The following is a 26,545-nucleotide window of genomic DNA, read 5'->3' on the forward strand; positions in this document are numbered from 1 at the left end:
TCATGTTCGAATACCATGATGGTTTTTAAATGATATCATTATGTCGCTCAAGAATAGCATTTGGATCCCCAGGCCGGTAGCCAGCCCAAAAATTTAGGGGGGGGCGGCTGAAGTTAGGGGGGCCCGATCCAACAATATTATAGTTCATCACCATATTATAGTTCATTTGCAAGCCTACCGTGAAAATTTTAGAGGGGGCCAGCAAAAATTTAAGGGGACCCGGCCCCTAGAACCCCCCTGGATACGGGCCTGTGGATCCCTAAACAGGCATTACATAAAAAAAATTAGGAAAAGAGGTTTTTCTGTCTAACTGCATTACATAGAATATATGGGCTTACCAGTACTGCATGCTTAATGTCTTCCCACTGGAATTTTGTTAAGCTTGGTCGATTGGCGCGTACTAGTAGAACATTGAACCCATTACGGTAGATCGGATTTCATCTCTCACTGTAGGTACATGTCTCGTATAACGACGGTACTGAAAAATTGATGGTAAACGTCAACAAAGAAGGAAATTTGAGTAATTGCTGGACGTACTACACTTCGAGATATTCAGGTAAATGAAGAGGAACCGTGTACATTTTCCATATCGATCCATATCCTTTGTCCTTTTTGTTTGTTCAAGTTCAGCGTCCTTTTACGGACTAACTATATGAAGCGTGGACTTATAGTTTAAGGTGGAATCCGAACGATCGTAATGCTTCCAATGCTACGGGCGTGTCGTCCAATTTCTTAACAGTGAGGCTTAACAACGGTTTTTGTTATACGAATATATTTATTCTTCACAGCAGAACTTACGTGCAGAGGAAAATGGGCCCATACGAAGAACAATGAAGTATACATGCATCTCTATAGTGTATAGTTGATTGGCGAAATATTCTTATTTGAGTCAAGAACATAGGTTACTCTTGTGCGAATTTCTTCTCCAAGCAAATGGCTTCAGAATTTTGGTTACATATTGTACTTAACAAAATAAGCACAAAAGATACATTTACAGGGTTTTCATAAAGTCTGGACGGATTTAATTTGCGTATAATTTTCATAAAAATGTTCATAATGAAATCAAATAAAGTGCAAACGGTAGCGGAAGCATTAAATTTTTAGTTGGCAACACTGTTAGATAAGCGGCAACTCTGAACACGTTGAGAGAGGGAGAGGGAGGGCAAGGGTCAGTTTCTTACCAAATTCCATCCATTGTTGTTTTCATTGTTGTTTCAATGTTGACTGTTAAAAGTAAGTTGTAAGCTGTATTGGTGTGTGTGTCTTTTAAAGAAATAAATAAATGAAAAACTCCTCTGAGAAGACTATTTTTTTTTTTTTTTTTTTACCGTATAAAGATGGCGTCGGTGAAAGAGAAAGCGCAATGTGTTTTGTGGTACGCAGAGCTAAAATCACCAACTCTGGTGTGTCGAAAGTTCACCAAAGAGTTCAGAAAGCCGGCACCGACTGAGACTGCAATCCGAAAGTGGCCTGCTAAGTTCTTGAAGACAGGAAGCGTCCTGGACCGTCCTCGAAGTGGGAGGCCGCCAACACGGCGGAACGCTGTGAGTGGATTCCAGCGCCGCCTACGCGAATGTGTGCACGTAAATGGCGCCCAGTTGGAGGTGTGGCGGTGAATGAACTGAGCTGGTGCAGATTACAGGTAAAAATTTAATCCTTCCGCTACCGTTTGCACTTTATTTGATTTCAATATGAGCATTTTTATGTAAATTATAAGCGAATTAAATCCGTCCATACTTTATGAAAATCCTGTACATCAATGATTTCAGGTAGTGGTGTAGGAAAATCTTATCTAGAGTGACTGGTATTTCCACGGTAGTAGTAATTTCACTCCTGTTTATTGGAAGTTCTCCTTGGGGCAAATATTCTGAAATAGACACTGAATATGTACGTTAACAAAATCTCTTTCGTATCTACAAGGTAACTTGCAAACCGCATACTTTGAATATGCCAAGTACTCATCTGATGATATATGTTTTGCATAAGGTTCTTTCTTCACTGCCTCACACTAAATATGATTGTGACTGGAGAGGATGTCTGAAACGTAACCACGTAGAAGTATGTTATGTCTATGACTACTACACAAATATTGAATCGAAACAGCAAAAGCAAAATAAACAAGTTGAGAATGCTCGAAGAACACTGCCAGAATGAAGTTAAAGAGAAAAATATTTTTTATTCGAAATTTATATGAAATTGTTAATATATTAATAATTATTAAATCAATATCTGGTATTAATATTGTGTCAATATTGGTATTGATCAACGTCAATATGATCTCTCTATGACTTATGGTGCCCGAGATAAGGCTTCTTAAATCTCCCGAAATCAGCACATTTTTTGGTGAATGTCTCGGGAATGGTAAGAGTGACACGAAAGATACTTTTTGATGTTCTATCGAATGGAAGACTCAAAATTGAAAACTTCACAAGTAACACACATAGAGAATTCAGCAACGTTCCATTTAAGTTTGTTGAGGAAAAGTAAAGAAACAGACAAGCCAAGAATCTAAAGAGGACGCATTTCAGATTATTTTGTTAAAACCGTTGGGATTAGAGGAATAGAAGTATCAAGAGTAATTTGAAATAAAGGTTCCCTTATACACAACAAGTTACGCATGTATGGCCTACGCCATGTTGGTTCTTCTTCTTGTTCACCTGAACCATAGGTTTTAGAGCACATGGAGGTTTTAAAACTTCTCTCTTGCTTGGGAGACCTGTCTTATACTTTGATAAGGTCTCCTCTTCGTAACTGCATCTAGATACTCTATCCTTTGTCTTCCCCTTCCTGGTTTTCCTTCTGCCTTACCCACTATCAGCACAGTGATCCAATCGGAGTGCCGAATAAGATGGCCAAACATGCTGTTTCTTCTTTTTCCTATTATCTTCATGGTCTGCCGTCCTTCATTAGCTTTTGTTAGTACGTCTTCATTCCTTTCCCTTTTGGTCCATGATTTACGCAGCATTCTACACCAACCACATTTCAAATGCTTCCAGCTCGGGTATTTCAGCTTCTTTTAATGTCCACGTCTCTGATCCGTAAAGCACCACCTCCATACCAGTGTCTTAATAAATCGTTTCCGAACGTCCAGCGACACATTTCTTGATGTTAGTAGTCCTCTTTTCCTATTGAATGCTTATTTAGCCTGCGCTATTCTGGAACTTACGTGTTTTTCACTTCTTCTGTCTGAGGATATTAGACTTCCTAAATAGGGAAATGTCTTAACGTCTTCGATTTTCTCTCCATCTAGCCATACGTTTGCCCCTTTTTGTCCTGCTCTTGTGTACTTTATGACATTGGTTTTCTTCTTACTTGTCTTCATTTTGCGATTTATTTCCAGTTGCTCGTTCAACTTTGAATGTCCTTTTTACCCTTCGCTATCAATATTATGTAATCAGCAAACCTTATTGCGCTGCGAACCTGGCCATTTACTTTTATGCCTTTCCCGAAAAAAATCCTTCCGTTCTAAGTCCCGTAAATATGCCCTGTAGGGTAAAGAAGACGTAATTTTAATGGAAGTAAGTTACTGTGAGAGAAACTATTGGTTTAATGAGGACGGTAGTATTTCCAGTAAATCTATGGGCATATTGACCACCATAAACTAACATAGCGTGGGATCGAACTAGGGACACCAGAGTTGAATACTCTACCTCTAGTATTGTTCATCAAAGAAGACTTCGCACTATCTTGTGTTAAGAAAATTACGTGAAAATGATGTATTATATCGTAATGTATTTAGATTTGTACTGGAATACCTGTCTGATATTGTATTACGTCATGAAAATTCAATCTCGTCTCACTTCGTGGGGAAGAGTCTACCACTAATCCACTGTGGGATCCAGCGTTTAACATTGGTTATGTTTTAGTAGCGCTTAGGCCAAATATGGGTTTCTGTGTTTGCTGGATCGCTTTCTGGAAACTTAAGAGTTTTACAATATGCACCTTTTAAAATTATTCCTATATCATCCTAGTGACGTGATTCTCGGTTGAATCTGCGGAATGTGTACATCTCTTGAATAAAGACACGAATATTTTTTCGGATTAATAGTAATTAAATCGAACTGGCGTTAGCTGCAGCAGTTATGTACACATAACATCTTTTAGGGCAGTCATATATTAGGGAGGATCATTTATCTTGATACGTCTATGTAACTTTCATATTAATAGAGAAAAACGATGAAATTAAGTAGAATTCAAATATAGGCAGAGAGCACCTTCTTTAACATATTCGGTAATACAGCCAAATTAACAATGTTGCCAATCCAACAAAAATTTCGAGATGAGTTGATTTTGAGTTTAAGGATTCTTTTAGCAGCGAGGCTATGTGAAACTGAATCTAGTGATTAATGTGGAGTCCGAACCACATAAGCTCCCGCCGGAATGGAACCCGAGTGTCGCACTCGAAAGGCGCATACGCTAACCGCTTAGCCACGAAGGAGCTCGACTTGATATTTGAGATTAAGGTCCTTTGGTTATGCGTTAGCCACTGCGTGTAGCCTGCATTAATCCTGTCGTACAGACCTTAAAAATTAGGTTATTTTTCAGTGTTTGTGGTACTCTAATACGTCCTTAGTTTGCCATCCTTCAAAAAATGTGTGTTATTGTAAGTTTTTATTTAATATGGAGATTTCACATATGCAATAACCTGACAAAGTGATATTAGAAAAGAAAAGAAAATTTTATGTTTGGTTGGCAATACTGTTAACCTAGTGGTATTAAATATTTAGTGGTAAGGCCCTATATATATGTCGAACAATATTTCCCTGTCGATGTGTGCATAATATGAAATTTCAAAGTTAGGTATATATTAGTTTAAAAGTTACAAGGGTGAATCATGATTAATGGTCGGCCGGTCGAAAGCATGATGCTCAATGTGGAGTTCCTACCCCAAACCTGTTCTTGCGAACACTACCTGTGGCTCGCACCTTTATGTTCGTAGTTAACAGATACAAGAGCCGAATTCTGAAAATAACTTCGGGGTTCGGCACTGTAAAACACTGGTTCCTATTCACACAAATAAAAGTGTTACCTCACGTTTTGTATAGTCTGTACCTAACGGTAAACATAATCATTCAGTGGGGAAAAAGTATAAGGGTTTCTAGTGTACAACATGTGTAAAAGTTTGGTTAATACTTATTAGTTTAATAAGCGGTTAGAGTACGCGCATTTGGCGTGGGAGACGAGGGTTCAATTCCCGGCGCGAGCTCATGTGGTTTGGATTCCACGTTAATCAGTAGAACCACGTCTCTTGTAGCCTCGATGCTGAAAGGGACGTTAACTCAAAAACCACAACAGCAGCTCATTAGTTTCAGGCTAGTATTCTGTATCCTGAGCATTATAGCAACCCGCTAACTCAACTGATAAATTGTAGGCCTACTGGGAGGATCTTTACCATCCTTTGTACGGAAATTACATAGAACAGTTGTCGCAAACTTGGATTCTGCAAACCCAAACATACAGCTGGCACAAGGGTGCCGATCCTGGGGGCCCGAGGACGCCCAGGCCACGCAAAGCTCATGTGGGCCCCTTGTATTTTTATGAACATACATTTTTATATGTATTTTTTATAGTTATATGTATTGTTACATATATATTTTATGAAAGGGGCCCCCAAAGTTTCAGAGAAATCGGCTCCCTTGCTCGGGACCAGTAATGACAGCTATTTTTGCTGCAACTTGTGGTGACTTTTTTCTAAACTTGTGTACTGCGTCAGTCAGACCTTGATGTATTCTTTCTACAAAATGATATTAAAATCATGTCTATAAGATATATGAATAAATCAATATGAGATTTCAAAGTGTAATATTGTTTTTCACGCACCCCGTATTTCATTTTTTGAAAAATCAGTTTAAGGAAGAATACTTTAAGAGATAATTGGGGTTAAGTTAAATTATCTACACAGAGAAAAATCCTTTTCCGGACAGCGGTATATTGTACAAATATACAGTATCCTCTTGCTTACTATAGAAATCAGTACGCTATCCGTATGCTACATAGGCACTGCTCTTAGATGTTACATCATGCCCTTGCAGGATGTCTGACATCTGACAGTTTTCCGTATATCACATGCATATACTTATGTTACCTTCGTCAGCTATATGTTATATACGTCCATTTGTATGTGAGATCCTGACAGCCTACATTGTTTCGTACAGAAAGTACGTATAGATGGAACAATTATACAGAAAGTATTATAAAACATGCGTTTTCAGTTATACGTCTGCTGTACATTAAGTCCAAAAACTACAGGAATTACGCATGTAACCTATCTTTTTAAGTAGGCCTACGCCAAGTACATTTTTTTTTCTCAGTGTAGTAGTAAATCAACATTAATTACGAATTGTTTGCATTTAAAAAAATTAACGTTTGCTCAGAACGTTAGTAGATGGACCTCAAAATCAATTAACACAATTTGTCCTTTAAAATTAACGTAATCGTGGAAAAGCTTTGGATTCAATAAGAAATGTGGTAACTTTATACGCTTTATGAACATTAATAGGAACTCAACCTTTAAGGACTTACTTCAGGTTATTATTTCGTGACACTAACCACGATACAGAGTTAAAGTGAATAAAAGAAATGATAAATACATTATTTACTATAGCCAATATGAAAAAAAACGTTCTTTCTATTCGTAACTTGACCTTAAACAATGTTGCCACACTTGATACAATTGTACCAAATTCAGCCCTTTTTGTCATTCATCGGCCCGTTGGTACCACGCAGGCATTTTCAGCCCCTTTTTCAAAGGTGTCAGTAAGACTTTTCCTACATCTCACGTTTCTCATACTGTGTGTTGGACTCTTAAAAATGCTGTTGAACATTCATTTCTGTGACGTTACACAGCATAACGCTAGGAATTTTGTGTAGAAAATTCGTAATTCGAACTATACCGAAACAAATAACGCTAGATGAGCGCATCTGCGCCGCGCATGAAGGAGACGAGAAAGAAGCAGTGTGGTAGAAATTTTAGTCGTCCTATTTGGATGTTTTTAAAAAATTAATTAAGAAAAAACACTTACTTGATTTAAACTCTTGGAAAAGGGGGGAGTGTTATAGAACTTTATCTCTGTTACTTTCATGTTATAGAGCCATGTATTACACTCAAGGAGTAAAAGTCGATCTGAGAAAGTAGAGGATGCATGACGTCACACCGTCCCCGGTGCCTATCTTTGCCCATTGTAATTTTTTTAGAAGTGAGGACGCTACAGATATTTACTGAAAGTGGGTTGACGGCGTCCCGACACTTTTACCCCCGATGGTATAAAATAATGAATTCAGCCCTTTTTGTTTGAATTTGGTACTATTTTTCAGCCCACTCCAGAGCTAGGACTGTGGCAACACTGATCTTAAATAAGCATTATGAAACCCGCTGTGTCTTCATCTAAAATGTTAATTAGATATTTTGTTCGTTATGTGAACTAGTTAAAGACAAGACAGATATCTTGTTCGTGACTAGATAGCCCCGAAGGAAAACTATATATTTTAAAAATCTTAACTCGCTTCACAGAAGTATATACAGTTTCTCCCTAAAGTAACAAGACTGGCTCTGGTTAAAAAAAAAAAAAAAAATGATCCAATCGGTACATATTGTTGAAATGTTTCACAATAGTCTCCTTGCGCGTCGATACACCACTGCCAATTGAGGTGGTGGGTGCAACAATGGTCTAACCCACACTTTTAAAAATGGAGAAAGATTAACTTAAACATTTGTGGTTTTTTGTACAATATATATACGTATATTGTATGACACATTCAACCACTTGTGGTTGCTTTTGGTATATTGTACAAAAACCACACGTGTGTAACTTTAACTTAATTTTTCTCCATTTTTAATAAATGTGGGTTAGACCACTGTTGCGCTCACCCCCTCAATGCAATTTTTACGCTACAAAAGTTCCCTGGAAATCAGCTGCCGAAACCTCTTTGAGATACTCGGGACAGCTCGTTGGGTGGTAGGAATATCATGGAAAAGGTGACCTTTCAGGCTTCTCTTGTGCTTTGGGAAAAGAAAAAAGTCTAGTGGGCTCACATCGGGGCTGTATGGTAGCTGCGACAAGTTTGCAACCGCTACCTGGGCAAAGTAGGCGCTGTGCTTGGAACGTTGTCGTGATGCAGCTTGCAGTCCGTTTGGCGGGCAAGGACTTCTTTGAAGAAAACAGTCTTGACAGTTCGTCCCGGAATGACAAAACTGAAAAACAGCGGCCAGTCTAATTAGTTTACCTACAAACCCTGTTCCTCACTTATATTCAGTGATTTATTTGTGGATTTTGTAGAAGGGGGGAATATTTACGAAAGATTGTGTTCCGTATAATAGAACAGCTATAAAGTCAGGTTGGGACAACGTTATTTTTAAACCTATCTACTTTGAAATTATGGTACTAGTTTCAGGGAGTCCCCAAGTTCATATTTTTTTTTTTCATTTTTTTAAAAAACAATTTTATGATAAATATTGGGGGTACGTTAGATAAAATTTGGTTAGGTAGATGATATCACATTTGTTACTTGCCTTGCTACTTTTCGTCCTACTGCTCAGGACAAGTGGGCAGCATCCAGCAAAAGCCCTATAGTTACATTGCAACCTGCGTAACTTATCATAACAAGTATCACACTCTTACGTAAAACTGTTTTGAATGAATGAATGATTGGGGGTTAATGGGGACGTCAGCAACGAGTAAAACTGTTTTGTTATGACAAGTAATTCTTTAGTCCATTCTTATTAATTGAAAACGAAATTCATCGCCCCAAGAATAAATACTAAAATAGTTAAGAGTTTACTTTTTGCAGAACAGTGATAGGTGCACATACACTTGATCTAATTTTATTAAATAGAAGGGAAAAGACGGTACTAAATGTCATTCTTCATACCATAAATAAGTTTTAGTACCAGTCGAATTAATAGTACTGTCACACCGTACCTCACTTTAGAATAGTGAAGCAATAGGAGATTGGTTTAAATCGGATACCGGCTTTTCCCAGTTGTTTTGTCGGTAGCAGCATGATGTCCACTTTTTATCCAGCTGATGACATACTTTTCTGCATTGAAAGAAGTCTCGTAATGTCTAGATTCGATTTTTTTTTTTTAAATACAGATAAACTGTTTCTAGCGTCAGTGTGCTGTAAGTTTAAGCTGGAAAAGCCCCTCTCACAGTATGCAGAAGAAACTAGAACGACAATGATTTCATGTTAAGATTTTGTAGATTTTGTCCAATATTAGGAGTTATCTCGGAATGCTGCAGAATTTTGGCTATATTATCAGAGGAAAATTGTATTTTATTTTTTTAATTTCCATTAGTTCTTTGTCGCCGTATAACATTCTTTCAGACAATTCTTCTAGCCACTTGCATTGTAGCAAAACCTCGAGCCTACTGAAAGTTTCATTAGGAAAGCAAGACCGTATGTTATCTGCTAGACCCTGACAGAATTGCAATCTTATTTGCTGGTATTTCTCAAGAGAACTGTCTAAGGGTTTTACAAGTGGGACTCCACAAAACTGACCAGTTTCTTCAAACTGACGTAATTCTTCCATGAACATGCCATCCTTATTTTGCAACGCTTCCAATACACGTACAGTTGTTTCAATTTTGCTTATTGCCTGTACAGTACAAAGTATGCTGACCTTTCTTGTAGAAACAGGCTAAGGACATCTAGAGGTTCCAGCATATCTCGGATCATGGACATTTCATAAACAAAATTCCACTTAGTGAAATTTTGCAGGCCCGCAAATATTACACGCTGCTCAAAACTTGTGCCAATTTGTAGAAGCTTCTCGAAAGTGTTCCACCAGAGCGCAGGGTAGGATTTCCACAATGCTTCTACTGAACGGTAAGAAGAGCGTAACCACCGTATATCAAAAACTGTATTAATATTATAGAAGAGAATACCTAGTTCTTCTGATATTAATTCGATTTCTCGTGTTCTACGGGGACATTGGATAAACACCGTGTAATCGCTCTAGTAGCGTAGCCAGGATGTGTGTTTGGGGGGGGGGCCTAATGCTGTTATAGGTACATATAAAAATTACAAACAAAAAAATATATAAACATAAAAATATATACATTGTCGGACCTCTTTGGGGGGCCCGGCCCCTCTGCCCCCCTTCCCTACGTCACTGCGCTCTACAAAATGAACCATATCTGAAACCGTATTAACAACGTTGTGAACAACAAGTTCCATCTTCTGACTCATGTAGCAAAACACGAGTAAATTGGTTTCTAATTCTCACTGCAGTAAAGGGACAGTATCATTTATTTCGCGTCGCATGTTACTGGCGCTCTCAGACAAACTGCCATAAGTCTTTCCCGTAATATCGTTTTGGAAAGATTCATACGTTCACATAATCACGGAATCACAAACCTCTCTGCCTGTTATTGCCTGTAACTCAAATAATACTAAAATTGTATTGATACATACGCGATTAACTACAGTACGGATATACACAATGAGAACAGATTTATGAGACACAGTGGAGGATTCATCCACCATTAGCTCGAAGGATTCAACGGAACGCGCAAGGTACTCGGCCAGTTTGCTTTTATTTGTGTAGCTAAAAGTCAATAATATTTGCACATGTAACATACGAGTAAAGAACTTGTCCAAGGTCCATTAAATTTATTTCTTGCAATTTAATAAGACGTGAGAGCACCGTAAACGATAGACGATTTTGGACAATAAAGTAGGTAGTCCTAAATATCGTAGTTGTCTTTTTAACACGAATTTAATTCACAATTTTCCACCTGTCTTCTGCATTTGCCATTGAAACCTATATTTCTTCCGTATCCCTTTGTGCACACATCGACATGTGAACATTTTTTGTGTGCAATAGTCTTTTCGTGGTCAAAGATTTTATAAAAACAGATTGTATAGCCTAAGAAAGGGGGAAAATATCTTCCCAGGCTGGGAAGACTGAATTAAATCTAGAGACAGGGAAGTCAAAACTTAGAAGGGGGGAAATTTCCAGGCTTCCCTGGCTACAAATAAATCCCTGCTTATATTAAATGTTACAAAGAATAGAGAGAGTATAAAAATATTCTGAAACTTTGTAGTAAACACCTGTGTTGTTACGCAACCAATAATCACAATTATGAGTGGTAAGGTTGCCTATAAGCATGTTACTTACTGTAATTAACTCTGCATTTGTTGAAGTGTCTCATAGTCTAAGTCCAGAGATCGCCACCAGATACTACAGAAGTTTATATATGGGGTCACCGTAAAGTTATAGTCTTTCGAACAGAAAAAGAATAATCAAAATCAGTGTACCTATGTCGAAACAGCGTTTATACTTGTATAAGCAAGTTGAATTGAAAACTATTTTTTTAAGTCGGTTAAAAATAGGACGCTAATATTTGCCATCATATATATACGTAACATTAAGATATATCATGTTTCCTACTCACAATGGTAGAATTTTAAGCTTCCTCCTTTTATCTTAAACAAAAAACTTCATATATGGCATAAAAAGCAATAGAAATAGTTAAGAGTATTGTCTACACTTTTATTGGGTACGACATGCCTTAGGAACGTCTTTTTTACATCTTCAGCTAACCAAAGTATGCTGTATGAACTATGATTCCACCCAGTTACATGTACATCCTCTTCCCTACTAATTTTCACTCGACTGAATAAATCCATTGGTCGTACAGCATAATTCAATTGTGGATAAGAAGAGGTGAAGAAAAGTAGTCTATATTTTTTTATGGCACTTCGTGCTAAATGCTTTAAGATCATTGCTGTCAGCCCAACGCGCAGTTCACAAGTGATTATAACGTCAGTACTTCAAAACGTTAATATTTAAAATTTGAAGCTACTGGGCAAATAGAAGTGGCTCAAATGGCTCAATAGACAATCCAAATTTGACCCTCTTGGTACAAAAGAGACACCACCTCTTTTCTTGAGGGCAACACTCAGTAGATGGCAGTACGGGTGACTGGTTGATGTCCGCTCAAGTTGAAGAGTTGAAACATGTTAAGTGGATCACTGTAGCTATTGGTACATATTGAATAATAAGAGCTGTGCTATACGAATTTTCAGTTCTAGGAAAATCTTCAAGAGTTAACGTTGTATTTACTTAAGATACTTGATATGGCTATGTTGATTAGTCTGACAAGGTGTTGGTTGAAAATAATCGGACAAAGTGTTTTAAAATAGAAACAACAAATGAAGGATGTTACTATGTAGAAATAAATAATGTGTAATCGTGTTGATGTAGAAATGGAATCATAAGTGGCTGAAGTCTTTTGTATGTTAAAGAGAATTAGAACCGAGTGTGGATGTTGATAATAGTTTGAAGATACAAGTGTGGATACTTTTACGTTAGGTTGATGAGCCAAGAGGGGCTTTCGGTATTTTAGTGGCTTATGGAAATGTCAAGTGTGATCATAGTTATTGTAATAATTTTTGAGATACAGGAAGGTTCCTATTTAATAGGGTGTAGTGGTATAAGTCAATTAAAGGTTGGCAATGAAGAGAAAGTGGTATCGAAATTCATTTGTAAACTTTAGTAGATTTGAGAAGCTAATTAAAATAATGCCTTGGTTTGTTCATGAGTTACTGCTCCTGAATGTTATTTATGTAGTTTCATTCACTTATAACGTTAGGCATATTTTTAAGGCCTAACAACACCTAAAGTTTATCATATATAAAAAAATGTGTACCAAACAAATCAATACCAATTAGCAAATACTATACGTGCACTTCAATAGAAATTAGTATTTCCACATAAACTGTTATAAATTATAATGTATATATTAAATTTAGATATCAGAACCAATAGATTGTATAAGCCGCAAAATCTACCAAACACACAATATACTAAAGAATAGTATACATCATTCTTTTCCTTTTTTAACAATAATTTCACATTGACATGAGCTGACAACTATTACTGCAATATCTTCCAACACGAACGACGTCACCTGAATTTCCTTCTTTACATTTGCTGATAACGTGGCTTGTACTAATACATCCTTCTTCTATTACGAAAAATTAGAAATTCTTGAACGTCACGCATTACGCACTGCATTGCGCATCAAATTATCCAGCCCTACACAAGAAGTCTATGATTTTTCACCACACATTATACTATCTCCAGACAACCTTTCTCTAGTATATCTCTAAATGATTTGACGAGCGAATTGCTGTTTTATTAGGCAAAAAGCTCTGAATTTCTAAAGTAATAATTTATCCCAAATAAATTACTAAATTTAGGTTGTATAGGGCTAGGCAGGGCCGCTGTTCAGCTTGGGCACGCTAGACACGTGTCTAGGGCGCAAAAAAATTTAGGAGTGAAAAAAAGAGAAAAAATTAAAATACGCTAGTGCAGAAACTGTCATTTCTGTTCCCGTTGACCTACCTGGTTACAAACAAACTAATCTCGGCGGCTAATGAAAATGTGATGCGTGCAATTTTATTTTTGTTAATGGAAAATAGAGATTTATATTATTTCACAAATAAGAATATTTAAGGAAAGTTGTCTGAGGATAACTCGTAGGTAAAAGTAAATCATTAACTGTATTAATATTAGGAAATATACGTGTTTTCTGCTATTAACAGAGAAAAGCCGAGACTATGAGAATGATACCTTGTGCACTTTTTAATTATAATAATTTACAAGAAACTCATAAATGCAACCTTTGTCTATTTAACAAATGAACAAGAATGGCCAAATCATGCCACTATCCTTTCGGTCCAGTCGGAGACACGGCGGATCCATAGATGGTGGATAATGGAAAGACAAGAGCAAAAAGCAAGAATGGGAAAAGAATAAGAGTTAAGGGAAAATCCCTCCCAAACCAAAGCTGGAAAGATAATAACTCAAGGAGGACGTGCTCTGGAAATAGTAGGGGATGTAATAATTTGAACTGCCTACGGCCCCGGAGGTAGGACAATACGATTTCTAAATATGTTTACGTCAGTGAAATGAAAGAAGCGAAATACATTTTTGTAATTTCTGTAAACTAAGGTAATGTTGATTTATTGGAAACCGAATGCAAACACTGTATAAACAACTAAATAATTAAATAAGATTCTTAATAATTATTGAAATGAAAACGAGAAGTTACTAGTGATCTATTAACAAATTATGTCACGACATAAAGCCTGTCCTTATTCATATAAGGCTTCTGATATAGTTAATTAATTTCTGTTTCCTTTATCATTTAATTACAACATTTATATAACAGCTCTGACTGAGTTCCACAAATTGCAATTTTTATGCTTTATCAAAATAGTGACATCTAGCAAACGGAAAGGTGATTTTTGTTAACAGAGTAGGGCTTATTGCTGCAGTGAAGGTTGATCGTGTGGATAACGTTGTCTGTCTTTTATAACCGCCTTGTTTTCGATCCAATGATTATCTCATTGATTGTAAAACAGAAACCGAAACACGAATGCAACAAATTGATAATAAGCTTCTATTACGGAATGACTTACCGCATATTGTGAGTGACATAACAAACAAAAAGCTCAACTATTATTTTTTTTTCAAAAAAACTAATACAATACCTACTTTGCGGTGGAAGAAATACCTAACATGTTCATATTTTCCTTCACAGATTTTTGTGCTTTAATATGCTTAGTAGCAAGTATGTAACTTTTATAGTTGTTCTTGGTAATTTTAATAGTAGTCGGGTAAATTTTAGTAGTTATTACTTTCAAATTAGAGGAGGAAACCTCGGCAGAAAATCCTGGTCCTCCAAGTTGGGGGTTGACGCCAGGTAGGAAGCCGATTGTAAAAACATTTGAAAAAATCAAACATGGATCGAGAAGGGAATATGAGTGAGAAAAAGGGTAAGACGAACCCCGGACCGATCGCCATAAGCACGGGTAAAAGTGAGGGGGAATGTGGGGGACGTCGTCGTCCAGTAGCGTAATTTCAGATTTGGCTTGGGGGCGCAAGTCGCCTTGATATAAGTAAAATTTCGCGTCTTCCAATGACTTACTACTATTCTATTGACAAAATCTATATAAATCTCAAACACAGGGGGGGGGCATATGCCCCTCCTTTCCCCCTAAATGACGCCCCTGATGGCGTCCCCCACTTTCTAGAAAATGACAATGCGCAAAGATAGGCAAGGGGGATGTCGTGACGTCATGCATTCCCCTACCTTTTCAAATCCACTTTTACCCCTGACCATAAGGGTATGAGAAGTGAGCAAGGGCTAACCCTTAACAATCGAGGGACGGGGCTAAAGAGACGAGTTCAAAAACACCAAAAGATCAGAATAGGAACGTGGAACGTTAGAACCTTGGCAGGCAGGAGCTATGCTATATCAAAAAGGCTAGCAAGAGGAAGAGTGTGCTTAGCATGCATCCAAGAGACTAAATGGAAGGGTTCAAGATTAATGGAAATAGGAAATGGATACACGCTTATATTTACGGGGAAAAAGCACAGAAAGAACAACACCAGGAGAATACAAACTGTTTTGGATAAGAATATGAACGAAAAATTGGTTGACGGGAAGAGAGTAAACAACAGAATTATTATAGTCATGCTCATGCTAGGAGAAGGAGAAACTAGGGAAGGGCAAAACCGGTTTTTATAAAAACCGGAAACAGGTTTTTAGAGTTGGGTTTGATAAAAAAATCCAAAGAAAAAATTTTGGCTGGAATTAGATAGTACTCTGCATAATTGTTCATTACATGAGAAGTTTGTACTAGCAGGAGATCTAAATGGACATCAAGATTAGGATATGAAATAATACATGGAGGTTATGGATCGGAAAAAAGAAATAAGTAAGGTGAGAGCATACTACACCTGGCGGAAGCATACAATCTGGCTATCCTGAATACCTTGTACAAGAAAAAGAAGAACAGCGTATTACATATGAGAATGGCACTGCAAGGTCTCGAATCGACTTCATTTTATGGAGAAGACGAAACCTAGATGTTGCGAAGGACTCCAAAGTAATACGATTTGAGACTCTAACGGAGCAACACCGCTTCGTACTAGACGATATCTTCATCAAAGAAAAAGTGGGAAGAAGACGACAAAATGTTGCTGTTCGAATAAAGTGGTGAAAATTAGATGCGACAAGTATTCAAAAGATTCGAAAGGAAATTATTACATCCCAACTATTTAAAGGAAGAAGAGTTGCTCGTGGAAGAGAAATGGAGCAGAGTAAGAAAAGTTGTGGGAGGAACAAAAGGAAGAGGCTTCATTTGTTGGACCTCCCTGTATGAGGCTTGACTAAAAAAATAACATCATTTAGAAACTTGTGAGTAGTACATATAGAGCAATGGGGAGCGCATACGTACAGATCTACTTTAAAGAGAAAAGAACGATATACAAGAGTTGGCGCTCCCAATTGGGTTTAGTCTGCGAGTAGCGATTTGAAGAAAAAAGTTTGCCACCAAAATGGAGACTGTGAGATTGATCAACACATAAACTTCAAATTATGTCGGAAATTAAAGAAATCACGAGTGAGAATGTGAAACATCTCAGAATGTGTATAGTTATAATATGATGTCATGCACGCTGGTATTTAAGTGGCATAAATGCATCAGCGAGAGACGCGAGAACGTTAATGATGTTGAAGGACCGGTTCATCCTGTCACAGCAACAGTAGAGGAAAATGTGGCAGAATTGATTGACATTGTCTGGAAAGATTGCAGGTACAGCATTCGAATGAGAGCAGACATGGTGGGCAACGATAGATTCCGTCTGCAAATTCTGTGCAAAGTTTGCTCTAAAATGTTACGCAAAACCTCACACAAGAGTAGAAAGACTTCCAGTAGCACGTGTGCAGTGACACAATGGAAAATCTGGAAGCACAATTTGACTTAATAACGAAAATCGCCACTATTGAAGAGACGTAGTTCTTTCTGTATGATCTTAAATCGAAAAATCAGTCCATGCACTGGTAAACTCCCTCATCACCTCAAATAAAGAAAGCAGACAAGAGGAAATGCAAAGCGAAGGTTATATTCATTTTGTTCTTTATTATCAATGGCATGCTCCTGATGAATGGCACCATCAGGTCAAACCGTGAATAAGCAGTGTTAGCAAATTTGGTGAAGCTGCGAAAAAGAAAAAGCCCCTGTTCTGGAATAACAATGAATGGATTGTTCATCACAACAATGTTCTTTCGCGTACTGCTTTAACCATTAAGCAGTTTCTGACAGCTAAAAAGACTCCAGTGTTAGAAGACCCACCTTATTCGCCAAACTTGTCAACGTGCTAATTTTTATTTACCCGAAAGTGAAATCCGCCCTGGAAATAATTCATTTTCAGGCTGTGGAAGAAATGAAGTAGACAACGATAGCGAAACTCAATACGGTGACAACTCAAGATTCCCAGAACTGCTTCAAGTAATGTCGGAAATTTCATATGTAAACGTGTATAGAGATGGAAGAAAAATCACCTTTAATTTGTAAGTTTCTTACAATAAACCGTATTTTTGGAACCAGTCTCGCTATTTTTTTAAAGCCAGACCTCCTATGTGAATGTATTTCTTCGTACTCCGTTATATTTCTCGCATGCCAAAGGAAAAATTGTTCACAAAACTTGTCCGTAAACCAACGTGTTCAAGAATCTAGGATCTATTATATTTTTAGAAAATTGGTGTGATTTGCCGTAATCTTCCTGGTGTTTGTTTCATAACATATGATGATGATTTTGTTAAATGTTTTCTTTTTAATATATTTACTTTAACATTATATCTTATTTTAACAGAATAAAATAGTAATATTACTGTATTTTTTCTTTGCAGATTAGCACTGCTCTTGTAGGTAAGTATAAAACTCATTAAATCTTCCAAATAATATCGAATATTAATCAAGTATTCTAGACTGGCGCCACGTTAAGGATGCAAACCTTGCGCGTCATTTCTACTCTCTAGGTTTTGTAGAAAACGTTCTTCATGAATTCAAATATGTCAGTAGCAAACTGAGCAAGCGCATGCTTCAGGGTTACTCGCAATGCCGCACGACACTTGGTACCGGGAGCAGCGTCGGACGTTCACCCTCATTTCCTGTTGAGGGTGAAATTATGAGAGTGTTTCAATGGGTGCATGCGGACACCGAGACCTGAACTGCCTGTCGCCAATTATGTGTGTTTTACTTAAGATTATGTTGCTGTGGGTGTGAAGCCACTACACTTACTGAGGGAGATTAGCGCTAAATTGGTCCGGATAAAAGTTAAGGTGGCTGCATACTGAAGGAGCGAACGCTTAGAAACACGTTTTACACGGAATAATTACCTAGTTGATACCTCAAGGTGCGCAGTAGCTTCACATCTACAGCTACACAATCCCCAGTAGAAGACAAATAACAGACGACAGGCAGTTTAGGTATCGATCTGCGCAAGCGCCCATCGAAATGCTCCAAAAGTTTTTGCCGCGCAGGAAAGAAACGAGGGCAGTCGTCTGACACTGCCACACACGCCATGCAGCGTTACAAATAACCCTGGAGCATGCACTTGCTGAGGGTGCAGCCGATCTGTTTGTGTTCGTGGACAGCTGGTTTCCGGCAAAATTCAATAGAGCAATAAATGATACGCACTTCCACTCGTTTGCTTCCTCACTGTAAGGCCAGCCTTATTTGCAGCATTTGTCTACGAAATATGCTGGAATAAATATTTTTTAAAAAGAAAAACATCGATGTATGCGTTATGGAATTATGCATGAACATACACACAGTTATGGCATCAATAGTGTCACACATCGATGAGTTTCATGGCCTAGCTTCAAATACTCTCAATAGATCCTCATAAAATTTATCTAAAAATTCTTAGGGAAGTATACTGTTTCAAACAAAAGAAGAATCACTAAATCGATACAGGGAGTCCATAAAGTCCTGCAGAAAATAAAACTTTATAACTTGGAAACCGTTACGTTTAAGTGTATAAATTTTTGAAGGTGAAAGAAGCGAAGTTTAAAGTTTTGTTCTGGCCACAATGTTCAATGGCGTTTGCGCTGGTAATCACGTGACTTAAGATGGCGTCTGTTAAAGAAAAAGCACAATGTGATTTGTGGTTTGCGGAATTAAAATCTTGCGTTTCAGTGCGGAGAAAGTTCCAAATAACTTATGGGAAAACACCCCCAGCAGAAACAAGTATCAAGAGGTGGTACGAAAAGTTCAATGAAACGGAAAGTGTGTCAGATTTACCACGCAGTGGAAGGGCAGGAACGAGTGACGATGTGATTCACATGTTGGAGGACAGCGTAGCCAGGAGTCCAATCAAGTCGCTTAAACGTAGGTCACTGGAACTGGGAATACCGAAGTCAACATTACACAAGATCGTACGCAAGAATTTGAAGATCCGACCCTGTAAGTTCAAATTTGTGCACGAGCTGATAGAGGAAGACTGTGACATGAGAATGAAATTCTGTGAGTCAATGCTTACCCACTTACAAGAAGATGGTGACCTTCTGTCTTGATTTCTGTTTTCAGATGAAACTACATTTCATGTATCGGGAAAAGGGAACAGGTACAACTGCCGAATTTGAGGCTTGGGAAATCCACGTGAATTCGAGGAGCACAAGCTGGCTAGTGCATAAAGTCAATGTGTGATGTGCTGTTTCAATGGACCACATTATCGACCCTTTTTTCTTCGAGGAAGATACTGTAAATGGTAACATTTATCTGAACATGCTACAGACATCCCTTTTGCCAGAACTTACTAGGTTAGGCATCCTTAATGAGGTCCACATGCAACAGGATGGAGCACCGCTGTAATCGCCGGGTGTTCGTGTCGCTGTTCGGGCAGCTATTTATTTGTAACCAACTAGAGGTCAAGTCGCTGTTCGGGCGTCCATTTATCTGTAACCGTCCCAAGTTCGTGGTCCATGTTCGGGCTATTTATTTGTAACCAACTATAGTTCTGTTCGCTGTCCTCGGCTCGTGGTATTACCAATAAGTATACTCCTGATACTTTAACTTACCTGGACAAGACGACAAAGACCTCTCCAAGAAAGGTTACAAACTGTTTCCCAAAAAGCTCGTCGGTCTCTATAATGAGATGAGCATTAGGCGCCGAGAGGTTCGGGTGTCTCGTCTCGAAAACCTCACGGACGATCAGACGGTCATCCAGACCATAACGCACACAAACACCATTCATACATACAACGAAAACACACTGGGTTAAATGACACTATACTTATTTATTAGAACACTATTTTGAAAAAAAAAATAACGAAGAGAAATGAACACAACACTGGACACTAATAAATTTTGCCGCTGAAATTACGTTTTGCCCTTTACGGGAAATATAGCCCTTTATATATATATATGATTATAATTCAGATATCACTATAAACACTTCGCTCACACCATTAACGCACTTGGGGGATTAGCACTGGGGAAAAGTTGTCTGGATCGTCCCACGATGAATCCAGTTGTTACGCTGAACAGTCCTGCAGCGTAAAGGTGAATCTTCGAAAAAAAGATCTGCCCAGTGGGATACTGATATTGGTGGGCGCGTATATAACTTTTTAAACGCACAAGGTCTGAGGACCTGGGATTTCACTGATTGGGGCTAGCCGTAAGAAATCGTCCTTCACCGGCTAAATAGCTTGTGCCCCTTAACACAACTTATGTTTGAAGTTCAACGCGAGATGCGTGGTTGCATCTTCCAGACCTGGAGTCAAACTCCTCGAGCGTCCAAGCTCAAGCTACGGGTTGCAATGGTCAACAGAAAAGTGTTGGCAGTTCATTTAAAAAATTACTCAGTTACTCACCTGTATGCACATACAAACAGAATACGGAAAACAATTTATGTTAATTTTAGTCAACTGCCCATAATGCACTAGACACGGCGATAACACTGGCGTGAGAAAGTACAGATAACAAACTACGAAAATTGTGAGGCTGGTGCCACTTTGGCTACTGGGACATCTGGTCAGCCCGTATTTCTCTAATCTATTGTAATGTTTCCATAAGCGATTAACGAAAGCACTTAATTCAGTTCCAAATAGCTGCAGAATATATACTGTGCATATAATGAGTCAGGGAGAAACACTGAAATGGTTAGTCACTAACTGAAATGTTCTCAGCAAAAGCAATGTTTTAAATATATATATGAAAAAATGATGAAAGACTTCTTTGTCCAATTGTGTGGGAAAGAAGCAATTCCCACCAAGAAAGAACTTATGTGCGTTGCAGAATAAAGTATAAATCGAAAATAATAATCACTGTCTTGACGAAATATATAGAGTGTCCACAAAAAAATCCTTCTATAACCTGGTAGCGGTTATATATGGCGTCTGAAACGTGGAACGACCTGTCAAGTACACACGTGGACAGGTTGAGAACCCTTGGCCGTCTGACGAGGTATGAATAAAATTAGGTTTTTCACCTGAAAATTTAAAATAAGTTAGTTGGCAACACTGTAATATGTTGTGAGACTTACGTGCATAGACGATGAATGGTTTTTCACCTGAAAAAGGGCTATTTAAAATAGTTAAAGAACTTGTCCACTCACTACAACATGATGAGGTTCCTGCATGAGCAATGTCCAATCCAAATGTTCCATGAAGTAATAAGATCCTCTTGAACAATTGGTGCAGTTGAGTTTCCTTATCTTCCGTTTCTTCACATATTGAAACCATGCTGTCTTCCTGTGTGAGTGTCCTCCATGGTTCTCCAACGATGAGTTGATGAGGGGAGAAGGGGAGATTTTTTTTTTTAACACTGGTGTGAGAAACGAAGTACGGTTACAACACCTGTATGATATTTTTTTTTTTTAAAGTTCGCAGAAAGCGTTTGTAGGGCTATTATTTATTTTTTTTTTAACACGCAAATACTTTTCGTAAAATGTTTGAGTGTTCCGTTTCGATCACTTTGTTTGATATAATACGAAGTAAATACGTTATAGGGCTATTTAAATGCTCTTTTTTTTTTTAAACACTAATAAATTCTTTTCGTAAAATGTTTAAGTGTTCCGTTTCGATCACTTTATTTGATATAATATGAAGTAAATACGTTATAGGGCTATTTAAATGCTTTTTTTTTGTTTTTTTTTTTTTAACACTAATAAATTCTTTTCATAAAATGTTTAAGTGTTCCGTTTCGATCACTTTATTTTGTGTAATATGAAATAAATATACACACACGATAACTATTCATGAAAACATCGACTTAAAGAATTATCAAATATCTCAATAAAAGTTAGTAAATATACTGATATCTGTATTTAAAATATCAAAATATGAATGAATAAGCAAATAGCAAATAGTTAAAGGTACTGAAATATTAAAGTTATTGTTAGAGTTTCGATATCACTATAATATATTTGAGAAATATGAAAATCATTGAAAAAGTAAAATGAATGGAAATGTAAACACATGATAAACTGACAATATATAAACAAAATAAGATTTTCACCTGTATGTCCTTTTTTTTTAACTGTGCCTCGTGTTGTTTGGCAGAAAAGAACGAAAAATCGTTTTTCAAAAATAAAAAAAATAAACTTAAGTGTCAAAATTGACGTTCATAGTAATTCCAAGAAATAAGCATGATTCTGCATATCAAAGAAAAAGATCGTGATTTCGTTGACATGTATGAAGAAAATTCGGCACGCCATAAGATCAAATGCCATCTGCTCGTCGTGACTTTAGTTCGATAATGCTCAATACAACAAATGATTTTATTCTGAAACAAAGTTATTATTAGCTTAAGCCTAAAATAATGGTTGTTGTTCACTTCCATAAACGTAAACATTGTAGGGTTACCACAATAGATGGGTATTATCTGCAAGAGAACTTATTAATAAAGCGTTGAAAACTATTCAATATTGATCCAAGTTTTTCGAAGGTCTGAATCAAGGAAATTGACTCACTAGTCCAAACATTCCTGAAAATAAATGGTCATTACGCCATAAATTGACCAAAACTATTGGTGGGAAAAATGTGTAATACTACACGTACTTACACACACAATATGCCATCGACACCTGCGAGGCAAAAAAACTAGAAACGAGGAAGGCCTGCAACCCTAGGCACTTACAAAATTGTTTCTGTACAAAACTGAAATATAAACATTAATATTCAGTAAACTACGCGTATGTTCCCTGGAACATAACATACGTCTTCCACCTAGAAAAAATGTGTAAACACACAAAATACAAATGCTCTCGTAGCATCGTAAAGATATGTCTCTATAAGACAAAATACATGAGACCTACTAAGAGAAAAACATGAGATACAAACAAGAATATAGTCAACGACATTACAACTTTCTGGTCAGTCCGAAACATCAAGATTAAATTCCCTACAAAACGGTTATGTAATTTCACGACAGTTAAACTTTCTTAGGCATCCTCGCTACAAAATATTCAAAATGTTCTTATTGACACATTAAAATTCAGTTATCGAGCATATGAAATAATTGACAGAAAATAATTTTAATAAATCATTATGGCTTCATGCTGTTGGAAAGAAAATAAGTTTATTATTCGGGATCTATATCGAATTCGAATAGTTTCTAGGACATACTGGAACTAAAATACAATTTTCTCAAAATTAACATGAAAAATAAACATTACAACTCATTAGCATACAAGTACACAATATAGTTACGATTCATAAACGTTAAAATATTCACTAGAATATTACTAGGCAATAACATACACTAAAGAAAAAAAAATCTAACCTAAGAATACACATGGTTAGTTACAGGTTACTATAAAAGAAGAAGAGAAATGAAAACTATATTTTGCGATTGATGGCGAAAATACAGTTAGCTATGGAATATCCAATGGATTAGCCACATCCATTTTTGCAACAGATCTGCAATTCCAGGAAAAATTGCCTCCCTAAAAAAAAATATTTATCTTTATCCCCATAAAATATCCTACCCGAAGAAGTTCCCTACGGTCGTTCAGTGGTCTAGAGAAGACGAAAAAAAAATGTTAATTAGAAATTACAAGAAAATATAGAAGTTAAACATATTTCCGCATATATATTAATATGAGGGGAAAAACGACCGTTCACCATTAGAATATCTGTTCATATAGTTCCTTCTACAATAAAAAGATTACTGCTTTCGTTCGGAGAATTATACTATTCACACGACATTCCTGCACATTCTATTACCAACAAGGAAATGTCTGTTATCACTTGTTTAAGGCTTAGCCTACTTTCCGTTCTAAACTTTTCTCTTCGAACAAAATATATCATGTCACATCCTGGAAATTCAAATAAAGTCAAAATCGGGTAAATGACGTAAATGAGGTTCAATAAAATTACAGTAAACACTTCAAAATGAAAACGAAAATTTAAGATTAACACTGAAAAGAAATTTAACGTTGATTATAAATGTAAAGTTTCATATTCTACGCATGAGATTACATACTAAGTTTTAATCATAAATATACAAGTGTACATATAATGAATAACTAAAAAATTTCTCTTCCTGGGCATCTCGATATTTTTTTTTTTCTGAAAAGAAAATCAAACATTAATTGTGAGTCATACGTATGATAACATGTTTAAGGATTTGGAAAGTGGGAAGGGATTCTAAAAAAATTTTTTTTTTTTTTTAATTTGAAAACAATAAAAATATATATATTATAACGCCAAAATATCTTCCCACTAGCTAGGAATACGGAACTGCGCCACTAGTTCAAGATTGCTTTTGGATAAATGCAATCTCCCTACGTATGTGATACGTTAATTATTTACTAAAAAAAATCTAAATTCAAACATCTGAAATGAAAACAAGAAAAAATTAATAACATTAAACTAATAGTAAGTCAGTGATAAGGTTTGCAACACAAATGCACAGCTGACTGAGGTATGAAGTGCTACACGGAGCAAAGACAAAAAGAGGAAAAGAATTAATCAGCTGTATATCACCCGTTATTCGTAACCATAAACACAAGTGGTTCTACAGTCTGGCGACTGCCTTATCAAAACAAGAAAAATAAAGAAAATCGTGTTATCTGCTCTTTGCTGAACAGTTAAAAGCTGGAAGCAAAAAGGAGTTTTAAAAGAAATGCGTAGTTCTTCTTTTCGTGTCCAGGTGTTCTATCAAAAACTAAAAGCAAAAAGGAAGAAAATGAATACATGTTTATCGCTTAGAAATGCGTCGCTCGCCGAGGAGAAAAATTTGTATCAATGTAGGAAAGTTTTTGCTTTTCTTTTCTTTCTTTTTTTTTTTTTTTTAAATGAAGTGAACCTCACTTAACATCTGTTTTAATTTCTGCTCTCTGTATAACTTCTACGTAATTGTAGTCCACCGGTAAGGTTAGGTGCGATTAATGGGATACACGTAGGCTCCCAATATGTGGAATCGAAGTAATAATGTAACCAAGGATCTCCTAAATAAAGAGATAACAAACGGGTGGTTGATAAGTTATTAACCTGTAAAGGAGTTGAATTATTCTCATCGGACTTGTCGTTTTCGGATTTTGACAAGTTGACTTCTCCACTAGGGGAAAAAGAGATTGGTTCTTGAGTTTCATTAACAGGTGACAAATTAAGGTCATGCAAAAGATCTTCTGGTAGTTGGCGACGTGCCAAGGCCATCCAAATTTCACGGGTTTCAGGGGTAGGTTCCCATAACTTAGTCCTGTCTATCGAATGAAGTCCTAAATATTCACCTGTGGAAGGGTCAACAAGTTCAACAACACGGTCATTAATGACCTTAACACATAAAAGGGGTCCTCGGTACAAATCAAAAAATTTTGATATTTCACCTTTCAATAGGCTACTGATGTTACGCTGTTTGAGAAAAATCAAACTTCCTTGTTTTAAACGTCGTCGCTGTTGCTGACTGTCGTTCCATCGTGCGTTCCTTTTTTCAATGATGGCTTTTCGTCGGTGGTCTGCCATAAGTAATTTATTAGACCAACTAATCCCGTCTTCCTTATCAAAATCTTCAGATACCTGTAAGCCAAAATGCTTAAAAATGGGACGAGAAAAATGAATATTAAGATACAAACTTGCTGGTGAAACACCAAGACTTTCAACAATGGAGTAGTTATGTAACAGAACTGCTTGCGTCAGGTTCTCGGCCCATTTATTATGTGACTGACAACATAATAACCTAAGGGTAGATACAAGAATTTTATTAGAGTGTTCTGTGATGTTACTCATGGGGTGATACGGTGTTGTATGATGGACTTTAATATTGTACTCTTGCATTTTAGATAGAAACTTTTTGCTATGAAATACTGCAGCGTTATCTGTCAGCACTGCCTGCACGAGACCTAAATGTAGCATATATATATCAAATAAACATTTGATAACTGAAGTAGCAGTGGCGTTCTTCAAGGGGTAAGCTGTACAATATTGAGTAAACACATCAACAGTAACCAGTGCGAAGCGCGCACCATTTTTGCCTGATGGGTATGGGCCTAAAAAATCAAGGGCTAATAAAGCTCTAGGTTCTGAATAAGGATTAGTGGACAAGAAACGAGCTGGTGGGTGGTGATCGGATTTAAATTGCATACATTTCACACAATCCTTTAAATGTTTCTTCACATCTGATCTCATTTTGCTCCAATAAAATGATTTTGAGATGATCCGAAGTGTTTTGTCTACTCCCGGGTGATCTAAATCGTCATGGTAAGCTGTGAGGACGTTATTCACTAATGACCTGGGAATGC

At 37.0% G+C, this 26,545-nt stretch overlaps 1 protein-coding gene and 1 long non-coding RNA gene across 2 annotated transcripts in view; one reads left to right on the plus strand and one right to left on the minus strand.

The window, feature by feature from the left end:
- LOC145683649 (solute carrier organic anion transporter family member 74D-like) overlaps positions 1-26,545 on the minus strand; it is a 498,670-nt gene that overhangs the window by 71,635 nt on the left and 400,490 nt on the right. The window lies entirely within an intron of this gene.
- Positions 1,479-26,545, plus strand: part of LOC145683653 (uncharacterized) — a 56,811-nt gene continuing 31,744 nt past the window's right edge. The window contains exons 1-2 of the long non-coding RNA XR_014131157.1: positions 1,479-1,642; positions 17,709-17,727. This is a non-coding gene — a long non-coding RNA (uncharacterized LOC145683653). The remainder of the gene's footprint in view (positions 1,643-17,708; positions 17,728-26,545) is intronic.

This window comes from Thermobia domestica, chromosome 4 (genome assembly GCF_964235325.1).
Source record: "Thermobia domestica chromosome 4, izTheDome1.hap1.1, whole genome shotgun sequence".
Classification (NCBI taxonomy): domain Eukaryota; kingdom Metazoa; phylum Arthropoda; class Insecta; order Zygentoma; family Lepismatidae; genus Thermobia; species Thermobia domestica.